The sequence below is a fragment of the Pecten maximus genome, chromosome 3 (assembly GCF_902652985.1).
Source record: "Pecten maximus chromosome 3, xPecMax1.1, whole genome shotgun sequence".
Taxonomy (NCBI): Eukaryota; Metazoa; Mollusca; class Bivalvia; order Pectinida; family Pectinidae; genus Pecten; species Pecten maximus.
Genome location: NC_047017.1, coordinates 47,848,528 through 47,856,656, shown reverse-complemented (window position 1 = coordinate 47,856,656; position 8,129 = coordinate 47,848,528).

Below are 8,129 nucleotides of genomic sequence, written 5' to 3'. Positions count from 1 at the left end.
CAGTGATGTTATAGGGACATCATACTACGACTCGTCAGTGATGTTAGGGACATCATACTACGACTCGTCAGTGATGTTAGGGACATCATACTACGACTCGTCAGTGATGTTATAGGGACATCATACTACGACTCGTCAGTGATGTTAGGGACATCATACTACGACTCGTCAGTGATGTTAGGGACATCATACTACAACTCGTCAGTGATGATATAGGGACATCATACTACGACTCGTCAGTGATGTTATAGGGACATCATACTACGACTCGTCAGTGATGTTAGGGACATCATACTACGACTCGTCAGTGATGTTATAGGGACATCATACTACGACTCGTCAGTGATGTTAGGGACATCATACTACGACTCGTCAGTGATGTTAGGGACATCATACTACGACTCGTCAGTGATGTTAGGGACATCATACTACGACTCGTCAGTGATGTTAGGGACATCATACTACGACTCGTCAGTGATGTTAGGGACATCATACTACGACTGGTCAGTGATGTTAGGGACATCATACTACGACTCGTCAGTGATGTTAGGGACATCATACTACGACTGGTCAGTGATGTTAGGGACATCATACTACGACTCGTCAGTGATGTTAGGGACATCATACTACGACTGGTCAGTGATGTTAGGGACATCATACTACGACTGGTCAGTGATGTTAGGGACATCATACTACGACTCGTCAGTGATGTTAGGGACATCATACTACGACTGGTCAGTGATGTTAGGGACATCATACTACGACTCGTCAGTGATGTTTTAGGGACATCATACTACGACTCGTCAGTGATGTTAGGGACATCATACTACGACTCGTCAGTGATGTTAGGGACATCATACTACGACTCGTCAGTGATGTTATAGGGACATCATACTACGACTCGTCAGTGATGTTAGGGACATCATACTACGACTCGTCAGTGATGTTAGGGACATCATACTACGACTCGTCAGTGATGTTAGGGACATCATACTACGACTCGTCAGTGATGTTAGGGACATCATACTACGACTGGTCAGTGATGTTAGGGACATCATACTACGACTGGTCAGTGATGTTAGGGACATCATACTACGACTCGTCAGTGATGTTAGGGACATCATACTACGACTGGTCAGTGATGTTAGGGACATCATACTACGACTCGTCAGTGATGTTAGGGACATCATACTACGACTCGTCAGTGATGTTATAGGGACATCATACTACGACTCGTCAGTGATGTTATAGGGACATCATACTACGACTCGTCAGTGATGTTATAGGGACATCATACTACGACTGGTCAGTGATGTTAGGGACATCATACTACGACTGGTCAGTGATGTTAGGGACATCATACTACGACTCGTCAGTGATGTTATAGGGACATCATACTACGACTCGTCAGTGATGTTATAGGGACATCATACTACGACTCGTCAGTGATGTTATAGGGACATCATACTACGACTGGTCAGTGATGTTATAGGGACATGATACTACGACTCGTCAGTGATGTTATAGGGACATCATACTACGACTCATCAGTGATGTTAGGGACATCATACTACGACTCGTCAGTGATGTTAGGGACACCATACTACGACTCGTAAGTGATGTTATAGGGACATCATACTACGACTCGTCAGTGATGTTAGGGACATCATACTACGACTCGTCAGTGATGTTATAGGGACATCATACTACGACTCGTCAGTGATGTTAGGGACATCATACTACGACTCGTCAGTGATGTTATAGGGACATCATACTACGATTCGTCAGTGATGTTATAGGGACATCATACTACGACTCGTCAGTGATGTTATAGGGACATCATACTACGACTCGTCAGTGATGTTAGGGACATCATACTACGACTCGTCAGTGATGTTATAGGGACATCATACTACGACTCGTCAGTGATGTTATAGGGACATCATACTACGACTCGTCAGTGATGTTAGGGACATCATACTACGACTCGTCAGTGATGTTAGGGACATCATACTACGACTCGTCAGTGATGTTAGGGACATCATACTACGACTCGTCAGTGATGTTAGGGACATCATACTACGACTCGTCAGTGATGTTATAGGGACATCATACTACGACTCGTCAGTGATGTTAGGGACATCATACTACGACTCGTCAGTGATGTTATAGGGACATCATACTACGACTCGTCAGTGATGTTAGGGACATCATACTACGACTCGTCAGTGATGTTATAGGGACATCATACTACGACTCGTCAGTGATGTTAGGGACATCATACTACGACTCGTCAGTGATGTTAGGGACATCATACTACGACTCGTCAGTGATGTTATAGGGACATCATACTACGATTCGTCAGTGATGTTATAGGGACATCATACTACGACTCGTCAGTGATGTTATAGGGACATCATACTACGACTCGTCAGTGATGTTAGGGACATCATACTACGACTCGTCAGTGATGTTATAGGGACATCATACTACGACTGGTCAGTGATGTTATAGGGACATCATACTACGACTCGTCAGTGATGTTAGGGACATCATACTACGACTCGTCAGTGATGTTATAGGGACATCATACTACGACTCGTCAGTGATGTTATAGGGACATCATACTACGACTCGTCAGTGATGTTATAGGGACATCATACTACGACTGGTCAGTGATGTTAGGGACATCATACTACGACTGGTCAGTGATGTTAGGGACATCATACTACGACTCGTCAGTGATGTTATAGGGACATCATACTACGACTCGTCAGTGATGTTATAGGGACATCATACTACGACTCGTCAGTGATGTTATAGGGACATCATACTACGACTGGTCAGTGATGTTATAGGGACATGATACTACGACTCGTCAGTGATGTTATAGGGACATCATACTACGACTCGTCAGTGATGTTAGGGACATCATACTACGACTCGTCAGTGATGTTAGGGACACCATACTACGACTCGTAAGTGATGTTATAGGGACATCATACTACGACTCGTCAGTGATGTTAGGGACATCATACTACGACTCGTCAGTGATGTTATAGGGACATCATACTACGACTCGTCAGTGATGTTAGGGACATCATACTACGACTCGTCAGTGATGTTATAGGGACATCATACTACGATTCGTCAGTGATGTTATAGGGACATCATACTACGACTCGTCAGTGATGTTATAGGGACATCATACTACGACTCGTCAGTGATGTTAGGGACATCATACTACGACTCGTCAGTGATGTTATAGGGACATCATACTACGACTCGTCAGTGATGTTATAGGGACATCATACTACGACTCGTCAGTGATGTTAGGGACATCATACTACGACTCGTCAGTGATGTTAGGGACATCATACTACGACTCGTCAGTGATGTTAGGGACATCATACTACGACTCGTCAGTGATGTTAGGGACATCATACTACGACTCGTCAGTGATGTTATAGGGACATCATACTACGACTCGTCAGTGATGTTAGGGACATCATACTACGACTCGTCAGTGATGTTATAGGGACATCATGCTACGACTCGTCAGTGATGTTAGGGACATCATACTACGACTCGTCAGTGATGTTATAGGGACATCATACTACGACTCGTCAGTGATGTTAGGGACATCATACTACGACTCGTCAGTGATGTTATGGACATCATACTACAACTCGTCAGTGATGTTAGGGACATCATACTACGACTCGTCAGTGATGTTAGGGACATCATACTACGACTCGTCAGTGATGTTAGGGACATCATACTACGACTCGTCAGTGATGTTATAGGGACATCATACTACAACTCGTCAGTGATGTTATAGGGACATCATACTACGACTCGTCAGTGATGTTAGGGACATCATACTACGACTCGTCAGTGATGTTATAGGGACATCATACTACGACTCGTCAGTGATGTTAGGGACATCATACTACGACTGGTCAGTGATGTTATAGGGACATCATACTACGACTCGTCAGTGATGTTAGGGACATCATACTACGACTCGTCAGTGATGTTATAGGGACATCATACTACGACTCGTCAGTGATGTTAGGGACATCATACTACGACTCGTCAGTGATGTTAGGGACATCATACTACGACTCGTCAGTGATGTTAGGGACATCATACTACGACTCGTCAGTGATGTTAGGGACATCATACTACGACTCGTCAGTGATGTTAGGGACATCATACTACGACTCGTCAGTGATGTTAGGGACATCATACTACGACTCGTCAGTGATGTTAGGGACATCATACTACGACTCGTCAGTGATGTTAGGGACATCATACTACGACTCGTCAGTGATGTTAGGGACATCATACTACGACTGGTCAGTGATGTTAGGGACATCATACTACGACTCGTCAGTGATGTTAGGGACATCATACTACGACTCGTCAGTGATGTTAGGGACATCATACTACGACTCGTCAGTGATGTTAGGGACATCATACTACGACTCGTCAGTGATGTTAGGGACATCATACTACGACTCGTCAGTGATGTTAGGGACATCATACTACGACTCGTCAGTGATGTTATAGGGACATCATACTACGACTCGTCAGTGATGTTAGGGACATCATACTACGACTCGTCAGTGATGTTATAGGGACATCATACTACGACTCGTCAGTGATGTTAGGGACATCATACTACGACTCGTCAGTGATGTTATAGGGACATCATACTACGACTCGTCAGTGATGTTAGGGACATCATACTACGACTCGTCAGTGATGTTATAGGGACATCATACTACGACTCGTCAGTGATGTTATAGGGACATCATACTACGACTCGTCAGTGATGTTAGGGACATCATACTACGACTCGTCAGTGATGTTATAGGGACATCATACTACGACTCGTCAGTGATGTTATAGGGACATCATACTACGACTCGTCAGTGATGTTATAGGGACATCATACTACGACTCGGTCAGTGATGTTAGGGACATCATACTACGACTCGTCAGTGATGTTAGGGACATCATACTACGACTCGTCAGTGATGTTAGGGACATCATACTACGACTCGGTCAGTGATGTTAGGGACATCATACTACGACTCGTCAGTGAGGTTATAGGGACATCATACTACGACTCGTCAGTGATGTATAGGGACATCATACTACGACTCGTCAGTGATGTTATAGGGACATCATACTACGACTGGTCAGTGATGTTAGGGACATCATACTACGACTCGTCAGTGATGTTATAGGGACATCATACTACGACTCGTCAGTGATGTTAGGGACATCATACTACGACTCGTCAGTGATGTTAGGGACATCATACTACGACTCGTCAGTGATGTTATAGGGACATCATACTACGACTCGTCAGTGATGTTAGGGACATCATACTACGACTCGTCAGTGATGTTATAGGGACATCATACTACGACTCGTCAGTGATGTTAGGGACATCATACTACGACTCGTCAGTGATGTTATAGGGACATCATACTACGACTCGTCAGTGATGTTATAGGGACATCATACTACGACTCGTCAGTGATGTTATAGGGACATCATACTACGACTCGTCAGTGATGTTAGGGACATCATTATACGACTCGTCAGTGATGTTATAGGGACATCATACTACGACTCGTCAGTGATGTTATAGGGACATCATACTACGACTCGTCAGTGATGTTAGGGACATCATACTACGACTCGTCAGTGATGTTAGGGACATCATACTACGACTCGTCAGTGATGTTAGGGACATCATACTACGACTCGTCAGTGATGTTAGGGACATCATACTACGACTCGTCAGTGATGTTATAGGGACATCATACTACGACTCGTCAGTGATGTTAGGGACATCATACTACGACTCGTCAGTGATGTTATAGGGACATCATACTACGACTCGTCAGTGATGTTAGGGACATCATACTACGACTCGTCAGTGATGTTAGGGACATCATACTACGACTCGTCAGTGATGTTAGGGACATCATACTACGACTCGTCAGTGATGTTATGGACATCATACTACAACTCGTCAGTGATGTTAGGGACATCATACTACGACTCGTCAGTGATGTTAGGGACATCATACTACGACTCGTCAGTGATGTTAGGGACATCATACTACGACTCGTCAGTGATGTTATAGGGACATCATACTAAGACTCGTCAGTGATGTTATAGGGACATCATACTACAACTCGTCAGTGATGTTATAGGGACATCATACTACGACTCGTCAGTGATGTTAGGGACATCATACTACGACTCGTCAGTGATGTTATAGGGACATCATACTACGACTCGTCAGTGATGTTAGGGACATCATACTACGACTCGTCAGTGATGTTATAGGGACATCATACTACGACTCGTCAGTGATGTTAGGGACATCATACTACGACTCGTCAGTGATGTTATAGGGACATCATACTACGACTCGTCAGTGATGTTAGGGACATCATACTACGACTGGTCAGTGATGTTATAGGGACATCATACTACGACTCGTCAGTGATGTTAGGGACATCATACTACGGCTCGTCAGTGATGTTATAGGGACATCATACTACGACTCGTCAGTGATGTTATAGGGACATCATACTACGACTCGTCAGTGATGTTAGGGACATCATACTACGACTCGTCAGTGATGTTAGGGACATCATACTACGACTCGTCAGTGATGTTAGGGACATAATACTACGACTCGTCAGTGATGTTAGGGACATCATACTACGACTCGTCAGTGATGTTATAGGGACATCATACTACGACTCGTCAGTGATGTTAGGGACATCATACTACGACTCGTCAGTGATGTTATGGACATCATACTACGACTCGTCAGTGATGTTAGGGACATCATACTACGACTCGTCAGTGATGTTAGGGACATCATACTACGACTCGTCAGTGATGTTATAGGGACATCATACTACGACTCGTCAGTGATGTTAGGGACATCATACTACGACTGGTCAGTGATGTTATAGGGACATGATACTACGACTCGTCAGTGATGTTATAGGGACATCATACTACGACTCGTCAGTGATGTTAGGGACATCATACTACGACTCGTCAGTGATGTTAGGGACATCATACTACGACTGGTCAGTGATGTTAGGGACATCATACTACGACTCGTCAGTGATGTTATAGGGACATCATACTACGACTCGTCAGTGATGTTATAGGGACATCATACTACGACTCGTCAGTGATGTTAGGGACATCATACTACGACTGGTCAGTGATGTTAGGGACATCATACTACGACTGGTCAGTGATGTTAGGGACATCATACTACGACTCGTCAGTGATGTTATAGGGACATCATACTACGACTCGTCAGTGATGTTAGGGACATCATACTACGACTGGTCAGTGATGTTAGGGACATCATACTACGACTCGTCAGTGATGTTAGGGACATCATACTACGACTCGTCAGTGATGTTAGGGACATCATACTACGACTCGTCAGTGATGTTAGGGACATCATACTACGACTCGTCAGTGATGTTAGGGACATCATACTACGACTCGTCAGTGATGTTAGGGACATCATACTACGACTCGTCAGTGATGTTAGGGACATCATACTACGACTCGTCAGTGATGTTAGGGACATCATACTACGACTCGTCAGTGATGTTAGGGACATCATACTACGACTCGTCAGTGATGTTAGGGACATCATACTACGACTCGTCAGTGATGTTAGGGACATCATACTACGACTCGTCAGTGATGTTAGGGACATCATACTACGACTCGTCAGTGATGTTAGGGACATCATACTACGACTCGTCAGTGATGTTAGGGACATCATACTACGACTCGTCAGTGATGTTAGGGACATCATACTACGACTCGTCAGTGATGTTAGGGACATCATACTACGACTCGTCAGTGATGTTAGGGACATCATACTACGACTCGTCAGTGATGTTAGGGACATCATACTACGACTCGTCAGTGATGTTAGGGACATCATACTACGACTCGTCAGTGATGTTATAGGGACATCATACTACGACTCGTCAGTGATGTTAGGGACATCATACTACGACTCGTCAGTGATGTTAGGGACATCATACAGC